At 44.2% G+C, this 23169-nt stretch overlaps 1 long non-coding RNA gene across 1 annotated transcript in view; it reads left to right on the forward strand.

The window, feature by feature from the left end:
• Window positions 1–570: 570 nt before the first annotated feature.
• LOC144783018 (uncharacterized) overlaps window positions 571–23169 on the forward strand; it is a 621918-nt gene continuing 599319 nt past the window's right edge. The window contains exon 1 of the long non-coding RNA XR_013601364.1: window positions 571–785. This is a non-coding gene — a long non-coding RNA (uncharacterized LOC144783018). The remainder of the gene's footprint in view (window positions 786–23169) is intronic.

Here is a 23169-nt window from a genome sequence, read left to right on the forward strand (position 1 = left end):
TTCTCAGAGGGTCTTCTTCTTGTAGAAATGTTGTACCTCAGCGACCCACCTAAACTCTTGACTGCTGTTAGAGCAATAGCATTTCTAGTTGTGATTGCAAACTCACTGCAGCAATAGTCATTCACACAAAACTGAGCATCAACATAACCGCCTGATGCACACAAAGCTGTAGAGTAGCGCGGTCAGCCTCTCCACAAGTTACAATTTGTGGGAATTACTGTGCTGTCTGCGTCACGCTAATCTCCGATGCACATGCTACTTTAACAAGATGAACTCTATATAACTGCTGTGCGCATCAGCGAGAACACATCCAGAGCGCTTGAGCACTACGTTCAATAAACCAGTGAGGTCCGATCCAAAATGGCCGGCACGCACATCACATATGGAACGTGGTAATCGCTACGATGCACATATGACGCAGAAGAGATCAGGTGACGTCTGACAGGAAAGTCAGGCGGGGAGGCCGTGCCGATCACAAGCTGGTGCCCGTGCTGGTGCTCAACGTGCGCTCACGCTGGGATGCTCGTGCCAGCACCACTCCTCAAAATACCCCCCTGACGAAATGCCTCCCTGCTGACGGGTGTAGCTTCACTCACCAGCTCCACAACAGCATAAAGCTGGCACTTCAGAGTACAAGTTCTGGGCATCTCTAACCTGCCAAAAGAAGCTTTCAGCACTTCAAGGCTATCTCGCAGTGGAGGCAAAATCCACTGAAACACTCTCCAGTGGCCGTGCACCTTCACCGATAGAGCTCCGAGGCAGGAAATGAATTCAGAGAACAAGAGGTAGGAAACCGAAACCACAGATTTCCTTGTAATATAAACTGCGAGTAGCTTCACAGAGAATTGTTTTGAGGTCTCTCTCATAGCAGAATGGGTCCTGATTTTCGCTCGTCGACAAAATGTGGAGAGTTCCTTCCTTTGGGCAAGACAGCTCACACAAGATAGATGTTTAGCATCTGGTTTATTTTACAATCCGCACAGAAGACCCCATCCACCAAGAAACTGGTAATAACTGCCAAACTCTTTAGTCTTCTAAATCCCACCCTGACACCACCCACATTCTAGGTGCTGAGATCATCGCATAGCAACAACTGCAACTCCTTAAGATACATACAGAACACCACACCGCCCTCACCAGACAGGCCTACGCCTTAAAGCACACAGGGGCAGATTTACGTTTTCTGGCGTATCCCTGCAAATCAGAAGGGATGTGCCAGGAAAGATGTGTCACGCAAGTTTGCCCTTGCGCCACCACAGATGCGCCGCATTTACAATGCGACCATTATGAAAATGGCTTTAACCAGTGGTCCAGGACCTGGGTTTGACGTGATACGAAAGACAATGGTCCTAAACCTTATTACAATAATGAATTGAATCACAACTTACAATACTGCTTATAATGAATTACTGAGCCCAACCTTGTTAGGCTCACAGTAGTCAAATACACATAGTTAGCTAAAGCGCAACAACCACAAATTAATTTCTGTACAAAGGTTTTTAATCCGTTAAGCTTTATGCAACAGTATATTATTTACGGTATTGGTGAGGAACAGGGGAAAAAGGGGTTGTTCATGGGGAACGTGCAGAATAGAAGAGAGCTCTAGCAGTGTAAAGGGTGAAAAAGAATTCAGATAATGAGGTAAACGAAAAAGATTCAAATAGTTCATTGGTTAGACTAATGGGTAATAGTCAGTTTTAATTCTACCTTGGTACAGAAATTAGTTTGTGGTTGTTGCGCATTTACAATCCGGCGCATCATGGCGCAAGGATAAACAGATGCGTGTCGCATCTGCCGGCGTAAGGTTGGCACAGTGCTGGAGTTGCATCGCAGGCACGACGCAACTCCAGCACTGTTCCAACCCTGCCTATGTACAACATGGTGCGTCAAGCCTTACACCTGCTTTAAGCAGGTGCAATGTTTTGATGCAACGGGGCTGGAAAAGTGACTTAGTGAAATCCTGTAGATTTCACTCAGCCACTTTTGCGAGGCGTTGCTGTGCCGGAACGCCCCCATGAAACCTGGCGCAGGTTTCATGTGGCGTAAGGCTTTACAACGTGATGAATCTCCCTAGATGCGCCACGTTGTAAATACCCTGCAGCATGGCACTGGCTTTACACCGCCAACGGTGGCGCAAAAGTGGCGTACAGGGCTTGTAAATCTGCCCTACAGTCTATTGTGAACTTTTGGTAAAAAAGCTGTTTATTCAATACTCTCAGTCAAGGACTCATGGGAGGGGAAAATTACTGTACCATGCTGGGGACATTCCCGTTCCAACATTTCTCACACTACTTGCTCACTATGATAAAACATTAACTATATTTAAAGGTTCATCCCATCTATTAGAGGACTGAGGGAAAGAGATTTAATAGCAACAATTGTACTTAAGTTTGAAGGGATGAATTGATATTTAGTTTTTACTCGCCCAACAACGTCCAGTGCCTTTTTAGAATATGACTTGATAGCCTTATCTGTCTTCAAGACCTTTTTTTAGAATGTACAGAGTTCTCTTCAGTCATTGCTTGAGACTTTGCAAATTATATTTTAGATTAGCCTCGGGGAATATACTTCTGTCACCTCATTCCATTGCCTCTTTGGCATATTGTTCCAGCTCCAACAGAGTGCATAGATTGCAATGCACGGGGTGCTTTGTTTTCAGCATGTGCCAGGAAATTTAAATTGATAGGCCATATTGAAAAGGCGACTTCCCAGTCTACAACACTGAACATATTCTATATTTTTCTTTTTTAAACAATTGCTTGCTGAAACTACACTCAAAATTAGTAGTTAAAACCACTATTTTGGGAAAGCAAATGTCACTTTAAAGGTACAAAATAAATAATTTTCTTGAATGAGATAAATTGCAAGTATACCCATACATTCACATACAAATGTAGATTACAATACGAGTAAATATTTAAGCAGACAATGTAGGGTGCTGGTTTTTTATGTGGCTGTTCCACAGACTTGAAAGCAGTAAAGATCTGAGATATGGGCATCCTCTGCTGGACCAAGTACGAAGCCAGGCCCAGTACCTCCTCTTTTATCATTCCGCTAAGTCAGAGTGATAACTGCACAATACATAATTTTTAAAGTTAAAGACATGTATTCTTCCCAAAAGTAGATCTTCTCGATACACATTCTATCAAGAATACTTTCCTCATGCTACGTTTCTTGAGGAGCACCATAAGCCCTACATTATAGGGCAGAAGTCTATTTCTAACCTGTCTACCATTAGTAAAGCTTTTTTTTAAAATTTCTACTAGATTATTCTTCAGGAAAACACCATTCGATGTTGTTTTATATAGTGTTAATGTTCTCTCGGACCTGCACAGCATCTCTGCTGATACCTTGCTCCAAGAGGTTGGGAGGTCGCCCAAGTCTAGGTTTCAGTCAGAGAGAGGAGGCCTATTGCTTCTCTCTGTAGTGAAGGGATTGTTTTGTTCCTGACAAATCTATCTTGAGACAGATACACCCCATAACTTTCTGGTAAGTGTATGTGGACAAGTTTGCGAAAAACTGTTCGAATGCAGATTTCTCACTCAGGTACTCTGAATTTTCCTCGTTCTTTGAAACTCACCCTCGTAGTCAAGGCCACCGAAGAAAGAGCTGTTGATCAACCATCAGTTTTGGTGTTTTGGTCCGCATTTACCATTATTGTGAATTAAAGTCCTGCATATGTTTTTTTCTCATCTGCCTTGGATCTTTATGTTTCACTAGCTGCCCGCCCCGACGTTGTCCGGGGATGAAATAGAATCTCTGCAATGGTTGTAATAGGCAAGGCAAATTTATTTCAAAACTTGCCTGTGCGCCGCTCAGAAGCCCTCATTCGGTACTGCTGAATGTGAGCGTGTGCTCTTCTGTTTGTTATCCTTGCCGCAATATGCGAACGTGTGTGTCCGCTCCAGGCGACGCGGCAGCCGCGAACGAGTTTGTCCGCTGTAGCGCCACTTAGACCCACCACATGATGTCAACGGCCAACAATGCCAAATGCAACTCTTGCGTCTAATGGCAAATGCAACTTCCACTTCTCGCAAGCGGTGGAATCCATGTTTGTTTTGAGGAATGCCGCGCCAATCGCTGTATGCACACCCCCCCCCCCATCGCTCTATGCACACGCCCCCAGCACAAAGCTTCTCACAAGCGGTATCATTCAGCAGGGTTGGGTTTTGACGAATGCCGCGCCCATCGTAAGCGGTATAATTCAGCAGGGTTGGGTTTTGACGAATGCCGAACCCATCGCTCTATGCACACGCCCCAGCACAACGCACACGCCCACAACAGACTACTTTTTCCCAAACGTTCTTTTTCCCTTCTAATGTATATGTTGGGTTGGTGTATAGCCTATGTTCGTCTGCTGATACTCTCCTTTCCAACGCTGTATTGGGTGTTCCGGTTGGCGCTGTGGTTCCGGAGCTTACCCGCCTCAAATGTTTGGGCTCTCTCTTTATAATATTAGTATGGATAAGCACATATCTCCAGCCTACACAACATATCAACAAGCAAAACCATATGATTTAAGAACGCGCTATTCTTTTTAATGTTCTGCCAAAGGATTGTCATTTAAGTTCGCCTGCCTGAATAGTTATTTCATGGCCCATAGACAAGTGACGTCAAATTTCCAAACACAATAGTAAATGGGCAAAGGGAGGAGCTAAGTTTACAGCACAGATCCTAAGAGAGAGTGAAGTGCGTGGCCACTCCTTAGCAAATAGCAACCCAATAACAACCTGTGGTAGTGCAGTCTTCAGCGGCTCATTGTATGGACACCTTGGGGCAGATTTACAAGCCCCTTGCCCCACGTTTGCGTCATTTTTAACATGGGAAAAGTGACGCAAAAGTGGCGCAAGGGGCTTGTAAATCTGCCCCCTAGAAATAACTTATAGAACTGCAGGCTATTGCGGATGACTTTTGGGACACCTGATAACAGTCTGTTACATTGCAGCCTCCTTGGCAGACACCTTTCGTTAGCAAAGCAAATGGTTGTCTTTGATGTGCTAACTCGTGCAAACAACATTTTCTTTCTTAGCTTTCCTTACTTTGACAATGATTGTTTTCACATGCCAAAGACAGGAATTAATGTTTGTGCAAACTTGCAATCAGTGCAAACTCAAAATGTCGGCACAAAGTAGTACAACAAGATACAATCTATGTAATCCATTCCAAGGGCCTCATTTATGAGGCCTTGCGTGAGTTTTGCGCTTCCGATGCGTCACTTTTTGTGACGCATCGGCGGCGTAAAACACGCCTCCTGATGCGCACTATTTACAAAGTGACGCATCTAAGCAGATGCGTCACTTTGTAAACCCCTGCGCTACATTATACCTGCGTCAGGTATAATGTATGCAGAGGGGGCGTTCACCAGCAAAAAGCCTCGTAATAGTGACGCAGTGAAATCTATGAGATTTCACTGCGTCACTTTTAGGATGCTGTTGCGTCAAAATCTTGCGCCTGCCTCACAGCAGGCGTAAGACTGACGCAAGCCCTTTCACATGGGGCTTTCTCCATGTGTAAGGAAGCATTGCTGGAGTTGCGTCACTTTTGTGACACACTCCAGCAATGCGTCACTTTTGCGCCTACAGATACGTCAGAAATACTGACGTATATGTAACTCCTTGCGACATGATGCGTCATATTATAAATATGACGCATCAATCATGTCGCAGGGAGAGCGCAGTGAAAAGTGACGCATCGCTGTTTTCACGCAGCGATGCGTCACTTTTCATAAATGAGGCCACAAGTGTTTGCCAGAGTTTGCCAAGTTTTAAGGTGGCAGATTGAAAACCTTCTCCCAAAATACAAATGCAGCCACTCAGAGTAAAAATATTTTTATGTAGCAAAAGGAGCAGCTGTAACAATATTCACTAACTGTTCCACTAAGAAGCTTAACACGTGCTGATATCCTGAAGTGACTGCTATTCAGTGATTTCATGAGTCTATATTTGGAAAGAATATCCTGTAGCAAATATTTACCTTAATTTCGTCTTCAGCACCACATAGGTTTTAATTTACTCGCTGTTAATGCAATCTATGCCTCTTTGTTTCTAGAGAGAATTAGCATTTCGAAGTGCCATGCGTGTATTTACAATATGAGAATGCCTCCAGACATACTTTCTATTCAAATAAGCAACTCTAGTCTGAATAGTTTCTACACTGTTTAGCAGAGTAAACGCAGACACCATTTAATGCATTCACTCCCAGCTATTGATTGCTGCTCATTTAATAGATTGGACTTGAAGCTGGTGTTTTTAGTATCCAGCAATATTAGTGCAATTCATAATGGAGATTTTTAAGCATGACTTCAGAAATGATCCAATGGGAAACAGGACTGGCGGAAATCGAGATTTTTTAACAATTCGTAAATCGTTTTTCTCTTAAGCAGCTTGCTCATAAATATACAGAAAGTCAAATGTATTTCCAGACAAGAAACGAAGGGCCCTTCCAGTCATCTCAATACTCGGTTTACCCTTAACATTAACCGGACACGTCTTCCACACCTGTCCATTATCTTCATACCTCTGTCTACCTTTTTTAAAAAATTGTTAAATAAACCTGCAAATATTTTACTTTGTGTAGAATTCAGGAAAATGTTTTTGGCAAAAAACGTTGGTACGAGGGAAAATTGACCAATGACTTGCTGTATCGGGGGAACATGGCGGCCAACTAGCATCAGGTCGCCGAGACTCCGGGAGTCGGGAGCATTTTGGCAGCCTTTTCACCCATTTTAAAGGCGCCAATAGCGGTAATAGCAGTAAAGAATAACTGGTTAACCTGGGATTGTTTCCCCTACTAAATGAAATGTGATTACCAGTGATTGAAGCGACACAGGAAAAGGAAGATTTGCCTCCACGCCTCACACCGTTTTTTAGGCTTCGCCTGTCGAAAGCTGCGCAGCAGCCTTTCGCGCAGGGCGAAATCTTATGTCTTTACACTGTGTGGCTTTATTCCGCCTCTCTGTTCCATTGGCTAGCTACATAAATGGAGGCTAGGCATTGGAAGAGAGAGGCGTCCGTCATTCTGTGAGGCAATTCGTGGGCGTTTCCGTCAAATTTTTCTCATCCCGCCTCTTTGTGACATCATTCCGGCGGTGGGCGTTTTTTTTTTTTTGTATCGGCATGTTGGTTTTATTTCCAACGTGTGCCTTGCAGGGGTGGGCTGCGCGATTGAGTTGCTAGCAGGTAAGCAGCATATTTTACTCCCGTTCCCGCCCCCCCTCCCGCTGCCCGTGTACCCGTCCCTGCCCCGCTCCCGCTGTCTGTGTGCCCGTCCCCCCTCCCGCTGTCCATGAGCCCGTCCCCCCTCCCGCTGTCCGTGTGCCCGTCCCCCCTCCCGCTGTCCGCTCTCATTTCTATTTCTTTCATCCCACGGTCAGGCGGGTCCGAAACAACACCCCCTCTGCCCACAGCCTAGTCGGATCTCGCACCCATCCATCATTCTCTAGAAAGCTTGCTTGCGGCCTGACAGAGAGCCTGGTGACAAGGTGGCGCTCTACGATAAAACCCGGAGAGACGAAAATGGGTCATTCGAGGCATGCTACGAGTTCAATCAATGCAAGTGCAGCGGCATTCTCGTTTAAATAACCCGCACTGCAAGAGAAAAACAAAGCACACCGTTTCATAATGCCGTAACTGGTTAAAACCAATGTGTACATCCATTTAAAACACACGTGAACAAACCCTTTTAAAGCAGAAAACCTGGGTACTCTTAAAGCACACAAGGATCTAAAAAACAGTTCCGGGAACTAAGCAAGGCCGCCACAAATCTATGTATTTCAGTTTGCATATCACTATTTATATGGCAGACTGTCACTCTAAAGTGCAATACTGGTTTTTTTTCAAAATGGGAAAATCAGCCGTTCATTAGGAAATTTGCACAATGTTTCACTTTCGCAGCTCACAATCTAAATGTAGCGCTATGTTACCAGCTCAGGTGCTGGCCGCAGCCTGTACTGACCTGCTGCACAGCCGAGAGCCACTGGGGCAATAAAATAAGCACAGGCCGCAGTTACCTCTCTCACCTCTGCCCCCAGCATAGAAACAAACCTTTGACAAATAACACGTTACTAAGCAAGGAGGGCAGATGAGGCCATGTGCACCCTTTGAGCTGTTCTAGCTGCAGAGTAATGGCCCGCGCGGGCGCCCCGCATCACTTGGGCTGTGTTATACCCCCATAACTAGGACAGTGGAAATGCAATAGGTCTCCCATTTGCGAGAGATCAAGCTATTGGCATTGTAAATGACAATGCCATTAATTTATCTGTTTTCAAAACGAACACATAAATAAAAATTTTGTCATTTACAATGCCAATAGCTCTAACTTCTCCAAAGGCGAAACCATTGCATTGTAAATGCTTGTTTTTGTTATAATGGCAGCAGCAGAGTCAGAGGCGATAGGCAGTGGCGGCTGCGGAATAGCTTGGCAGGGACCCTCGGGATCCGTGGAGGTCCCGGGAAGCACTGGAAATCAGCAGGAGGCGGAGAGTGGTCGCACAGATTCCAGTCTGGGGCTGTGAAGGCCCATCCATGTAAAGCACTCAAGGACAATCTCAGAGGTGAAAAGCAAAATCCCCAAGGAGCAAATCAATAGTGTGGAAGCATCACCAATTGAGGATGTACAGGGGAAGACAGTAGTAAACACCAAGCAGAAAGGAAGATATTCTTTAAGGAGTGCAGTGGCAGGACCAGTTATAGGGCCTTTATTAATTGATAATAAAACTATACAAGACATCTTAAAATGGGTACATTTGTAAGCACCCAGTTAGGCCACACTGAGACAGGAATTGAAGAGGGGCAGCCATAAAAAGTGGAAATCAAGGAAGGTAAGGGTGCCTCCCCAAAAGCATAAAGTGAAGGTTACCCCTTCATTGAGAACCTTTTTTAAGGTAATGCTAAAAACTCTGACATTGAAACATCCAGGTACATCTTTGCCAAACAATACCGAGTGTTCCTCAGGAAGCAAGATGGAGACAATATTTAGCCCTAACAGGTTCCAAGTTCTGGCTGATGACCCTCAGTTAGTGCAGGATATCTCCCGGGGAGTACAAATAGCGAGTGTTGTGAGTGAGGATATGGCTACACCCCCGCAGGTTGAGCTGCAGAGGGCCTTGCACTCAGGCGATAATAGCCAGAGCCAGATATTGACATCAGATTTGAAGGCTGGACCTTAAAGTAAGGTAGCACCCCAGTCAGTCTCAGAGCTGATTAGGTTGCTGACAACAGAGTTCAGGAGCAGAATTGTTATCTCCGAAGTAAATCAGATCATGATTAGGTCAGTATGCGAGATAATGGAAAATAAACTGGACGCTCTTGCGGCCAGAACTGTAGCACTTAAATTGCATTGAAGGGTTTGACATCTCAAACAGAGGAAACAAGAAAGAGATCACCTTGTTAAAGGAAAGTGGGATGGGTGTTAAAGTAAAGCTTGAATCCCTCGAAAATGCTCAAAGAAGGAATAACCTCTGCTTGCTAAAGATCCCAGAGGTGGTGGAGGGGGATAACCTAAAGGAATTTGTGGTTAGATTGATCAAAGCAGGAATCCAAGTTGACTGCATGGAACAAGATCTTATGGCAGACATCCAGAGGGTTCAGAGAGAACCGTTTAGGTTAACCCCTAATAAGACTAACCCAGAAAGATTTTAATTCACTTTCACACATATAGGATAAAAGAAGACATTCTGGTTAAGGCCCTTAAATTGAAATGGTTAACGGTAGATGGAATCAGCTTTGAAATAAGATCAGATGTGTCATCCATCACTGCTAACAAACAATGGCAGCTAGGGAAATTACTCGATCCTTTTAAGAATCTAGGTGCCACTGCACAGTTAAAATTCCCCGCAACATTACAGGTAATTGATAACAACAAAATGCACACCTTTTGGCGGGTGGAGGATGCAGAGAATTTTCTACAGTCTTTCTCAGAGGGAGGGACAAGTTAGAGGATTTGGAAAATAGATCCTTCCCCTGTGTCCAATATGTCACTAGTAACTTTAGCTTAAGTAAATAATGTTAGCGGGCTCCAGGAGGGGCCCCAATAGGTCTAGGGATAGTCCATGGAGAAGGTGTGGAAGGGGAAAGGAGGGTTCTCTAGGGTGGGTGTGGATGGGGTAAGGGTCACTGGGTGGGGAGCAGTGGGGAAAGAAATGTGTTCAGTTCGCCTTAGTATGGTTTCTGGCACCCGTGGGCAGAAAAAACCTGGCCCAATATATGAGTGAAAAAAGTGCCCAGTTGAAGCTTCTCTTTTGGAACGTGAATGGGTTAAGAGGCAAATATAGGAGGGAGAAGATTTTACAATATTTGAAAGACCTCGGCACAGATTGTATTTTTACAGGAAAGAAATGAGAAGTCTTTTCAAATCTAGACACTGGGTTTGGAATTTTATCTGCCCTACCCAACAACTAACTGTTAAGACAGTAAAGTCAACAGAACAGGGAGTTGGGTTATAGTGAGAATTAGGTGCTTTCATTATAAATTCACATTGGTTGGGTACTATGGACCTAACATAGATGATCTCAGTTCTCTTTCAGGATTACTTATGAAGTTATTAAGCTTTCCTGATCCTATAATCTTAGCAGGGTATATTAATGTAGTGCTGGATCCAGAATTAGACCGTTCAATAAATGATAGAACAATTCTGAATAGTAAGATGCGGTCCCTATTAAAGTCTTCTATGAAACAGCTAGGCTGGGTGGATATTTGGAGAGATAAAATGGGCACAAAAGGGGGGTTTACCTTCTATAACAAAAAGTATGGCCATCAATTGAGATTAGATTTATTTTTAATATATCAAGATCTGAAAAGTTGGGTGAGGATGTAAACACCTAGGTGCACATCTATCAGATCACTCTGCAATAAGATTAGTCTTGGATCTGCCAGCTAAATTACCACAAAGGAGGTGGACATTGGATTGTGTCAAATTACTAGAGAAATCAGTGATTGAGAAGTTGAGTGTCGATACTTGGGAGTTCTTTGCAACTATTTTTTTATAGTGCCCCATTTGGTGTTGTATGGGACTCCTACAAAGCCTTTTTAAGGGGGTATATAGCATCCTTACATACATCCAAACGGAAGAAATATAGAAATGAAGTAGCAAAAATAGAACGGAATATCCATCAGCTGGAACAGCAGTTATTAGTGTCGGGTTTAACAGGAAGTAGGAGGTATACAAGCATCTCTCCAGACTCTTAGATTGGAACAAGCCAGGGTAATTGAAGAAAGATTAAGGAAAAGGTGGCAAGTGAACAAACGTGCACTTTGAATACAGGGAAGGGTGTGGGAAACTCCTAGCCTGGAAAACTAGAAATGATCAGGCAAAAGGGTTTATAACAGAACTTAGAAATGAGGTATCAGGCAATAACCTTACAAACAGTGAAGACATTGAAAAGGCCTTACATAATCACTTCGAAAAGGTATATCAGGAGCGATTACGAGCTACGGAAGAGGATATCGAGGCCTGGTTGGGTCAGGTCATTTCGGGTAAAATTAGGGAAAGAGAGGCTAGTAACCTTAATAGTCCCATTATAGGAAGTGAGATTAGGAAGGCCTTAATGGCTGGGAAGTCCGGAAAAGCAGCAGGCCCAGATAGGATATGGGCTGAATGGTATAGGTGCTTGAGTGAGGTTCTCACCCCTGTAATGGAGAAGTTATTTTCACACATCTACGAGGAAGGTAGGGATATATACCTGCATACTGGAATGAAGCCACAGTCACGCTCATTTTAAAGCCAGCAAAACCACCCAACTCTTGTGACTCATATAGGCCTATCTCTTTGCTTAGTTGCCATTACAAAATCTTTTTTAAGATCTTGGCGGAGAGGTTAAATGAGGTGGGGGGAGGCCTTTTACATGAGGATCAAAAAGGTTTTGTTCGAGGGAGAGGGATCCAAGACCTGACCTATAACTTAATTGGAGCAATAGATTTAGCTACTCATCATAAAACTCTCCTGGCCATTATCACCTTAGATGCCACAATAGTGTTTGATAGTGTAAACTGGCACTATCTGCAAAAAATATTGAGGTTGTGCAATTTGGGATAACATTTCTTTAGGACTGTGAGTCTGATATATCAAACGCCCACAGCAAGAGTTTTGGTGAACGGAAATCTATCTGCCCCTTTTCAAAATTCAGAGGGGAACTAGACAGGGGTGCCCTTTATCTTCCTTACTTTTTAATTTATACATAGAGCCCCTGGCCGTAAAAATCAAACAGGAGGACAGAATCTCCCCTTTTAAATACAGCAGTTGGTAGAACAGGGTGGTCCTGTACTCCGATGATTTAATGGTGTACACCTCAGATCTGTACCCAGCGGTCCCAATATTGTACAACCTGACTTCCCAATTTGGTCGTATTTCAGGATAAGAAGTAAATACAACAAAAACAGAGTCTATAGCCTGGAATATGATCACACAACAAGGGAGCATCAAAACGGAGTTAAGATACCTGGGTATCATGGTCTCACAGAATATCGAAAGAATTCAAGAAATTAATTTTTCAAAAGTCAGTAAGGAGAGTTGAAAGTCCTTAGCAAGCTGGACTTCTTTATTTTTTACCATAATCGGAAGGGTAAATCTGATAAAAATGATGATCTTCCCGAAATTCATCTTTATATTTCAGAGCATCCTCTTGGTGTTTAGAGAAATCTGGCTTAAGAAATTCCAGTCTAAGATAAGTAGTTCTATTTACACCTCCAAGGGGATAGGTATCTTGTGGGAGAAACCTTGTAGGGAGAACATTAAGGGAGGACTGTGCCTGCCAGATATAATCTATTATGCATGGGTTTTCCTAATGAGGAATGGGAAAGTGTTATTGAATGAACTGGATGGTTCAGATATTGGAAGAATGTTGAAGGTGATGCTTTAGATGTGAAGGGAGAGAGCAAGGTTTTATCTACAAATTCAGAGATCCCAGATACTTTAAAAAGGTGCACCTAAAGATCCTGCACGAATTAGCCACCACGTTGTATAAAATCAGAAAGGAGCTGAAAATCAACTGCAACAGTGTGTTAGCTCCTATTTGGGATGCTCCTGGTTCTCTGGAATGGACAAAGGGTTCTCTGCCGGCACCTCTGAGGAAAATGGGAATATCGTGTTGGAAGCAGTTAGTCGAAGATGGTACTCTACTCTCTTTGGAAAATCTTTTAGACATTACGCACAATGAGTTGTCCAGTTTCAAATATCTTCAATTGAAAAGTTGGCACCGAGCATTCGGACCAGGAGTTGGCACCCTGAACGAGTTGGAATCTGCGTTAATGAGGAAAGTAGCAAGAAAGAAAGAGGTGGCAAACTTATACTGGCTCCTGATTGATCTTTCGGAGGGGGATTCAAACTGCTGATGGAGCTGTGGGAAAAGAGATTGCCTGTGATCCAGCTTGAGGAATTATGGCAAGTATCTAGTGACATCATGTATTCCGCGGTGCAGGCTGCAAATTTAAAGAGAAACCACATTTTTTGTCTCCGTAGGGTTTATTGGACACCCTTAAGGCTCTCTAAATTTGCTCCCAAGAAAAGGTAGATGATACCCATATGTTCCTGTATTGTCCAACATTACAACATTTCTGGGCTGATGTGAGTAATAGTATCGCTACAATACTTGGGCGGGAACTTCAGGTAAGCCCAGAGTTGGTCTTTTTTGGGGTTCAAGCACATCATGAATCTTTTTCTGTTGATGATAATAAATTAATGTTTTACTTGATTTTACTTGCATGGAGGGAAATTTGTAAAAACTGGATACAAAATTTTTCCCTGACCATAAGAGATAGGATTAACTCTTTGAAATATATAATTAAGTTGGATTATCAAAGAAGAAGAGAGATTTTTGGATACCATGTGTGAGCTGGCTGGAACTTGAGGTAAACACAGTCCTATGATTATGTCTTTACATTGAGATTCTTCACAGCTCCGGTTGCCCTCTGGATGCCTTTGAGAGAAGGCCGGAATCAACCTTGTAAGGAAGGTTTTTGTGTAAAATGCACTTCCTTAGTAACAGAGTGCTCTGGTTGGTGCAAATTAAGGGGGGCCCAGAGAATACCCGATTATCTCTGTTTTTATCTAATGCGAATGAGGACTTAAAAAAAAGAGATAATTGGTGGGTTACTGGTAGGAGATAGAAGCTGTAGTATACTTTATTTGGCAGTTAATTACCAAGGTGAGTATATCGGTTTGAAAGTCATGGGTCAGAGGAAGTTGGAGTTTTGACCCTAATGTGCCCTACTTTGCTGGTACTTATAAGTATTCTGAAAAAATTGGGAGACCTCTCCAAGATGTCGGTGGGATCAGTCACATAGAAGCGAGCTGCATCCTGGCGTCACAATAATCCTAGTTTCTCAGGGGATTCGAGACCCCACTCCACTGCAAGTAATGGATGTTGCTGCTTCCCTTTGTCGAGTCTGCGGCCACCAGTGCTAGCTATCTGACACATCGGTGGAGGCAGAGCAGAGCTGCGCTTGTCGTGCTAATGGCCACGAGGAGCGAGGTACACCACCCTGTTCCATGTGGGCTGGCTGGATGCCCTTCCCCGCAAATGACAGAAGGCAGGACACGTAGGTGGGTTAATGTGCATCGAAGCAGAGGGACAGGAGCCTGAGCCCCATTGCTGCCAGGGTAGGAGGGGCTGAATGGAGCATTGAGTCAGCCCCTCCTTGCTGCGATCACTGAGGACCCGAGGCTTGAATATTTCACGCCTCCCTTTCCTCATTACCGGCAGAGTCCCTCAGACATGGATGGTGGAGAGCGAGGCTCCTTTGTGGGCAGGAGAATTCAAACAGGTGGGGTAGGATCCCGCACCTCATCAGTAATGAAGGAGGCAGCGGTAAAATGCAGTGCATCAGCCCCTTTCCCTCACCGCCATAACTGAAGGCTTAGAGGCCTTCACCTTTCCTGGCTGTGTCTTAAAGGCTCCAAACCTGGTGACGCCCAGCAGGTTCCTGCTTCATCCGAGATGTGGATGCCCCTGATGGGGTTGCCCCCCAGTGCTGATCATGTGCTACATTACACCACGCCAAGTTTCCAGAACTTTTAGCAGCTATGGAGGGCTGAAAAGTGACACTAGAACTTAAACTAGATACCTTGATTGTCAACATGGGCCAAATGCGTGAAGAACATAATAAACTAAAGACCACAGTAACTGCCCATGATGTGATCATAAAGGAGATACAACCCGTTGTGTCAGAGAAGCAAACTACACTATCCAATCAGCAGTGGATGGTGGACTTACTGTACTGAAGGGCAGAAGATGTAGAGAGACGACCAAGATGGTACAACATCCAGGTGGTGGGCCTACTGGAGAAGATTGAAGGACCGAGAATGTACCTATATCTAGTGCAATGGTTGATGCATATGGTCCTGGGAGGTAGAACATCTACGTTCTTCTCAGGCAAACAGGCCCATCAAGTGTCGGCCTGACCACCGTCTCCAGGAGCGCCTCCACATCCAGTGGTCACCTGTTCAATTACCAGGACTGCGATCACATCCTTCAGGTTGCTCGCACTAATGGCCCATGACAACTGGACAACCAGACAGTTACGATCTTCATCGGACTATACAACTAAAGTTCAGAAATGTGGAGCCGCCTACTACGCAGTGAAACCATAACTCTGACAACTGGGGAGCAAATTCTCTTTACTCTTTCCTGCTAAGTTCTGCATTGTGGATGGCGACCAGGTGCTTATTTTTCAATCTCCCCATGAGGCAGGGGCTGGCTGGGTTCCATAGGGGAGTACCCTTCATCAGACCGGCTTGACGCAGAGGAGAGTTGGCATCCCACTCGGATTTGACTTCGACCCAATCGTAAACACCACTCCCACCCGTCTCGAGACCAGGCCACACTGGAAATGGACAAGTGATGGCCACCCTAGGGTAAGCGGGGTCCCCCGGCCAACGGGGCAGCCCATAGCCATAGATGCTGTAGACTCTCTGTCCATGAGTGGTTTCTTTCTGGATCATTTGCCGGATACACTGCAGGGGGATATCCAGCGGTTACTCCAATGACTGTTGAATACATCGTCTGACTCTCATGTGCCCATATCCCATTCTTATTTCTGTGAGGGTCCATCAGACTGGTTTTTCTACTATTCGAATGGGGAAGCCTACTTGAAGAAGGGCAGCAGAGTGGGAAACAGCTTATCTTTGTTTTGGAGCTACAGGACTTGTTGAGCAGTTTCTTGATAGTAATGATCCATGGTGGACACTTATTTCCCCCTACTAACTGCTGGAGTTTCCCATGATTTGGCTCGAACAAGTTGTGGGGTTGCTGGCATGTTGCTGCACTGTTGTTTAATGGCCTGGGTTAGGGAGTTCAAGACAATGTTGGGGATTGGGAATGTGTGTGTGTGTGGTGCTGGGTTCTGGGTTAATGTAATGGGATGCCCTCCGAACGCACGATGCACTTTAGTCAGGGGTTTTGTAGTTTTTATGGCAGACTTAGACCTTCACACTAATTTCAAGAAATCTTTTATAATGACCTGTGGCCCAAAAAACATTGTATTAATTCAATAACCTCAGGTCCTGAACATTTATTACGCACCCGCACATTCCCATATCTGGGATTAGTATTTTCTGACACTGGATCTTGGGCAGCTCATATTGCCCATAGCAGAAGTAAATTTATAAAAGTGACAAACTCGATCTCGAGTCTTCCCCAACCCAAACAAGCAGAGGTAGTATTATCTATAACTAAAATTGATAAAACACAGTGTATTCCCACTGCCACATATGGCGCAGAAGTTTGGGGTTTTATAAATTGCAGTGGAATCCAGTGAGAGGAAAATAGGTTCTGTCGGAAACTTCTAGGGGCCCGAATTTCCTCACCAAATTTTGTATGTCTTAAGGAATTAAATTTGTTCTACATAGAAGACTTTATCAGGTCCCTTCCAGCTATATTTTGGCTAAAAGTTTGGTAAAAGGGGGATTATAGCTGACTGCCTCAACTGCCACAAGGGAGGGTGCATGCCCTGGCTTTCCGCAGTTAGAAAAAGTTTAACTTGCTTGAATCTAGAGCATGTCTTTTTGAATCCTTTGGGCCAAGAGGGAATAAATAAAAAGGTCCTCATGGATGCACTATATGATTCTTATAAAAATGCAAGATATACCACAGAGTTCTCAAAATCATCATTCGCTAGATATATGTCGCTAGTGGAGTCTAACAGCCCCCTAACCTATATGCCATCTAAATATCTTCTGAAGAATACAAGTCGTTGGGAGAGAAGTTTGCTCTTTCGCCTCAGGGATGGCATCCAAAAATACTCACTTTGCTTCCCTTTGTGATTCAATACCAATCTCGAGCAAATGCCCTGTCCCTGTGGCACTCGTAGCAATCAAACAATGTTACATTTTTTATTTTTCTGTATTTTTTATAAAAAATATACAAAAAAATACCTGATCCCCTATTTTAAGGTAATTGCAAACATTAATCATAGAACAGCCTCTTTGGAAATTCTCAGACTCGAGAGGGACGACTTGATTTTCCGCGTCAAATCCTTTCTGAGAGTGGCAGTTCGCTCATGTGCTGCCATCAGCACTTTGTAACACACTTAAGTGTACCTGAACACACAACACTGTTTTCACTGCATGAACCTACCTCTACTTTATAGCATGGAACACCAAACAAAAGCGTTACCTGTGGACCGGACTACCCTAAAAGATTAAATTTAATTGCACTTTATATTACACTGCTAAAACTGTTTCCAATTGACCCCACTTTATTATAATATGCTGCTATCTGTTTGTCGAACACCTGAAAGTGTTCAACACTATTACGTTTTTAACTCTTCTTATGATACTGTTGTTTTGTATATGTTCTTTCTATTTATTATATGCTCAAAATTGAAGTCTTTGTAATTTGATCATCCCCTTTTTATCTATTGTATTTATTCTGTGTTGTCAACAAAATTGTACTGTTGCTGGTATTCTCGATATGTGCTTTTATGAATATTTTATATCCAAATAAAGATTATTGAATTGAATTGAATTTAACCAACTTCGGTTTTGGGGTGCGTGCATGTTTGTGTTTGCACTTTGTCAAACAAACAGACTGCCACCAACACTATTTTCTCTGTATATAAACGATGTTGCCAACATTTTAATTGGTTCTAATGTTAATGCACCTATCCTCGCAGGAGCCAAAATCCCTATTTTAATGTTTGCAGACGATTGTCTTATAGTATCAAAAACCCCGAGCGGGTTGCAGAAGGCTCTGTTAATTTTTGAAGATTTCTGCGTTGCCCGTGGTCTGGAGGTTAATGTTCTTAAATCAAAGTACATGTCTTTTAATGCACCTAATACATATAAGGGTACTGTACGAATGAGCAATGGTCCTCTGGAGAAGGTACAGGCATTTAGCTATCTGAGTGTCTGCATCCAACAGGATTTATCCTGGAGGCAGCAGATTGAGCTGGCCTTCTTGAAGCATCATTTAGATGCTCCGTCCATCACCACCCCCTTTTGTACCGCTTTTGGCCGCCATAAGTGTGGCAGGTATGCTCAGACGTGAGTCCCTTGCTCACTTTGCCACTGGATTCAAGCAAGCCGGGCTGAAGACGGCTGGAATGCCAGAAACCGGTCCTCGGAAGCTTGTTTCCGGTCCAGGGAAGACAGGGCTTGGCAGTTCGGGCTGGACTGTTCCCATGAGGCACAGGGTCAGACTGATTTGCCTATAGCCATGTCTGAACTGGGGTGGCAGAGTGGGCTAAAGAACGGTGATGGATTAAACCCAGATATTTTGACTGGGTGTGAGTTTTTGATTGATTTAGATGCTCCGTCCATCACCACCCCCTTTTTTACCGCTTTTGGCCGCCATAAGTGTGGCAGGGTATGCTCAGACGTGAGTCCCTTGCTCACTTTGCCACTGGATTCAAGCAAGCCGGGCTGAAGACGGCTGGAATGCCAGAAACCGGTCCTCGGAAGCTTGTTTCCGGTCCAGGAAAGACAGGGCTTGGCAGTTCGGGCTGGACTGTTCCCATGAGGCACAGGGTCTGACTGATTTGCATATAGCCATGTCTGAACTGGGGTGGCAGAGTGGGCTAAAGAACGGTGATGGATTAAACCCAGATCTTTTGACTGGGTGTGAGTGTTTGATTGATTTAGATGCTCCGTCCATCACCACCCCCTTTTGTACCGCTTTTGGCCGCCATAAGTGTGGCAGGGTATGCTCAGACGTGAGTCCCTTGCTCACTTTGCCACTGGATTCAAGCAAGCCGGGCTGAAGACGGCTGGAATGCCAGAAACCGGTCCTCGGAAGCTTGTTTCCGGTCCAGGAAGACAGGGCTTGGCAGTTCGGGCTGGACTGTTCCCATGAGGCACAGGGTCAGACTGATTTGCATATAGCCATGTCTGAACTGGGGTGGCAGAGTGGGCTAAAGAACGGTGATGGATTAAACCCAGATATTTTGACTGGGTGTGAGTTTTTGATTGATTTAGATGCTCCGTCCATCACCACCCCCTTTTGTACCGCTTTTGGCCGCCATAAGTGTGGCAGGTATGCTCAGACGTGAGTCCCTTGCTCACTTTGCCACTGGATTCAAGCAAGCCGGGCTGAAGACGGCTGGAATGCCAGAAACCGGTCCTCGGAAGCTTGTTTCCGGTCCAGGGAAGACAGGGCTTGGCAGTTCGGGCTGGACTGTTCCCATGAGGCACAGGGTCAGACTGATTTGCATATAGCCATGTCTGAACTGGGGTGGCAGAGTGGGCTAAAGAACGGTGATGGATTAAACCCAGATCTTTTGACTGGGTGTGAGTGTTGGATTGATTTAGATGCTCCGTCCATCACCACCCCCTTTTGTACCGCTTTTGGCCGCCATAAGTGTGGCAGGGTATGCTCAGACGTGAGTCCCTTGCTCACTTTGCCACTGGATTCAAGCAAGCCGGGCTGAAGACGGCTGGAATGCCAGAAACCGGTCCTCGGAAGCTTGTTTCCGGTCCAGGGAAGACAGGGCTTGGCAGTTCGGGCTGGACTGTTCCCATGAGGCACAGGGTCAGACTGATTTGCATATAGCCATGTCTGAACTGGGGTGGCAGAGTGGGCTAAAGAACGGTGATGGATTAAACCCGGATCTTTTGACTGGGTGTGAGTGTTTGATTGATTTAGATGCTCCGTCCATCACCGCCCCCTTTTGTACCGCTTTTGGCCGCCATAGGTGTGGCAGGGTATGCTCAGACGTGAGTCCCTTGCTCACTTTGCCACTGGATTCAAGCAAAACGGGCTGAAGACGGCTGGAATGCCATAAACCGGTCCTCGGAAGCTTGTTTCCGGTCCAGGGAAGACAGGGCTTGGCAGTTCGGGCTGGACTGTTCCCATGAGGCACAGGGTCAGACTAATTTGCATATAGCCATGTCTGAACTGGGGTGGCAGAGTGGGCTAAAGAACGGTGATGGATTAAACCCAGATCTTTTGACTGGGTGTGAGTGTTTGATTGATTTAGATGCTCTGTCCATCACCACCCCCTTTTGTACCGCTTTTGGCCGCCATAAGTGTGGCAGGGTATGCTCAGACCTGAGTCCCTTGCTCACTTTGCCACTGGATTCAAGCAAGCCGGGCTGAAGACGGCTGGAATGCCAGAAACCGGTCCTCGGAAGCTTGTTTCCGGTCCAAGGAAGATAGGGCTTGGCAGTTTGGGCTGCACTGATCCCATGAGGCACAGGGTCAGACTGATTTGCATATAGCCATGTCTGAACTGGGGTGGCAGAGTGGGCTAAAGAACGGTGATGGATTAAACCCAGATCTTTTGACTGGGTGTGAGTGTTTGATTGATTTAGATGCTCCGTCCATCACCACCCCCCTTTTGTACCGCTTCTTGAAGCATCGCCAGCTCTCCGGAGCTTTGAGCCTAGAACACTCCAGGTCTTTGACTAAGCTGATAACTCCAGTGCTATCTGTTTATAATGGCAAAGTAGTTAGTTCCACTTTGTATGGCGTAGAATTGTGGAGAATCGAGAATTTAAGGGGGATGTTAGCTTCAGAAAATGTATTTCTTAGGAAATTAATAAAACTACCCCAGAGCACCCCACTGAGCCCCCTATTTTATGATCTGGGCCTATCGCCAATAGCTCTAATTGCATCCTTGCGCCCAATTTTATATTGGAGGTGGATTTGGACTACGACTGAACTGGACACATACACCAGGGGTTTGATGGATGTAATTAAAAGTGATGGTTCCCGGAAAATCAAGTGGCTAGGACATTTTCGGAGTGTTCTTTTTGATTTAGGCCTAGGAGAACTGTGGGAAGACCCATCAAATGCTAGGTTCCCACCTAAGAAGGTATTTAAGAACTTGTATTGGAACCGTGTGGCCTTAAAAGCCTTTAGTAGCACTCCTTCCCACTCTCATACTGGTTTGTTCTTAGAAATTAAAGAGTGGCCTAAACTTGAGGAATTTTGGGATACCATCACGAAGCCCCTTGACCGTAAGCTCTACTTCCAATTAAGAGTAGGAAGCTTACCAGTAAGGGTGTTTTCTAATAGGTGGACTAGCGGGGGTAAGGTTGCCTGTCCAGCTTGTCTAGATATTCCTGAAACCATTGGCAACCTCCTGTTTGAGTGCCCAGTGTACGCGGCGCCCCGCCGGAAGTGGCTACGCCCGATGTGTAGGCTGCTGGGCACTAGTAGCGGACTAGTTGCAATTAGGATTATTCGTACCTGCCCAAACATGACTGTGTATATAGCGGTGGCGAAATTTTTAGGCTGGGCATGGTCAATTAGAGGCCGATTGTTGAGAGAATAATCAGAATTATGTAGGCGAAGTATTTTTTCTAAATCATTGCGCAATAGTATCGCCCATACCTGTATTGGTAATGAATTGATTGTATTTTATGTATTTTATGAATTTTATAATCTGGAATTTTAACTTAGTTTTATTCATTTTATGCATGTATTTTTTATATATGGAATATGCTTTTATGACAATCGTCGAATAAAGCTTGCTATTCCAACAAAACTTTTTGGAAGCGTTACGGGGTTACGGATAACGTAGGACATATAATTGAGAAGGTATTGCACAAGAAATTTTATTGGACTACTAAAAGTTATTGTGAAAATATCCACAGAACAGATTTGACCAATGGGAATTTGCAAGGACGTAATTCCTAAGGATGACACTACCACTGGGCATTAGAAATTTGGAACAGGACTGTGGCCTTTGGATAACATGCGGACTTTAATCTGTGTGTGCAAGAACTACTAACAAGATCCCCCGAACCTCAAAACGGATAATTTTGAAAACTATCAACATTATTGGGATATTGGAAAATTAATATCTCATATGTCCCCTGGAATCCACACGTGTTATATCTTACAAGGTCCTGAAGAAGGTGATTCTTGGACATCAGTTAATCCACCGAAACGCGCGTAGACCATTCTAGTGCTGGGTCTCATACATTGTTATTGAGACGTCTTGAGTACCAAGTTGTGATATAGTTTGTATTGATGCTGTGAGAGTGAATGGAGTAGTATGAGAGTTGATATTAATGTGTATGAATGAAGTGATCCAGGGGGATATAGGAATATTAGGATTTTTTATGTGGTTGTTTTAGGAACAGTATGAATTATATGAAAAATATGTATCAATGAACACATGTATTGTAGGACTGAAGTCTACATTCTGTCACTTGCTAAATGGATTTATTTCAAAAAAGAAAAGAAAAACAAAAAACAATGAATAACTTTTTGATATAAATAAAAATTTATTTTTGAGATAAACCGTAGTGTTTATAGGTGTACTTTTTGAATTGAATTAACAAATCATGTGAAGTAATCCTTGTATGTAAATAATATGGTTGATGAGGGAAATTTTTGATACTACTAGATATTCCTGAAACCATTGGCAACCTCCTGTTTGAGTGCCCAGTGTACGCGGCGCCCCGCCGGAAGTGGCTACGCCCGATGTGTAGGCTGCTGGGCACTAGTAGCGGACTAGTTGCAATTAGGATTATTCGTACCTGCCCAAACATGACTGTGTATATAGCGGTGGCGAAATTTTTAGGCTGGGCATGGTCAATTAGAGGCCGATTGTTGAGAGAATAATCAGAATTATGTAGGCCAAGTATGTTTGCTAAATCATTGTGCAATAGTATCGCCCATACCTGTATTGGTAATGAATTGATTGTATTTTATGTACTTTATGAATTTTATAATCTGGAATTTTAACTTAGTATTATTCATTTTATGCATGTATTTTTTATATATGGAAT

Source organism: Lissotriton helveticus, chromosome 9, assembly GCF_964261635.1.
Source record: "Lissotriton helveticus chromosome 9, aLisHel1.1, whole genome shotgun sequence".
Taxonomy (NCBI): Eukaryota; Metazoa; Chordata; class Amphibia; order Caudata; family Salamandridae; genus Lissotriton; species Lissotriton helveticus.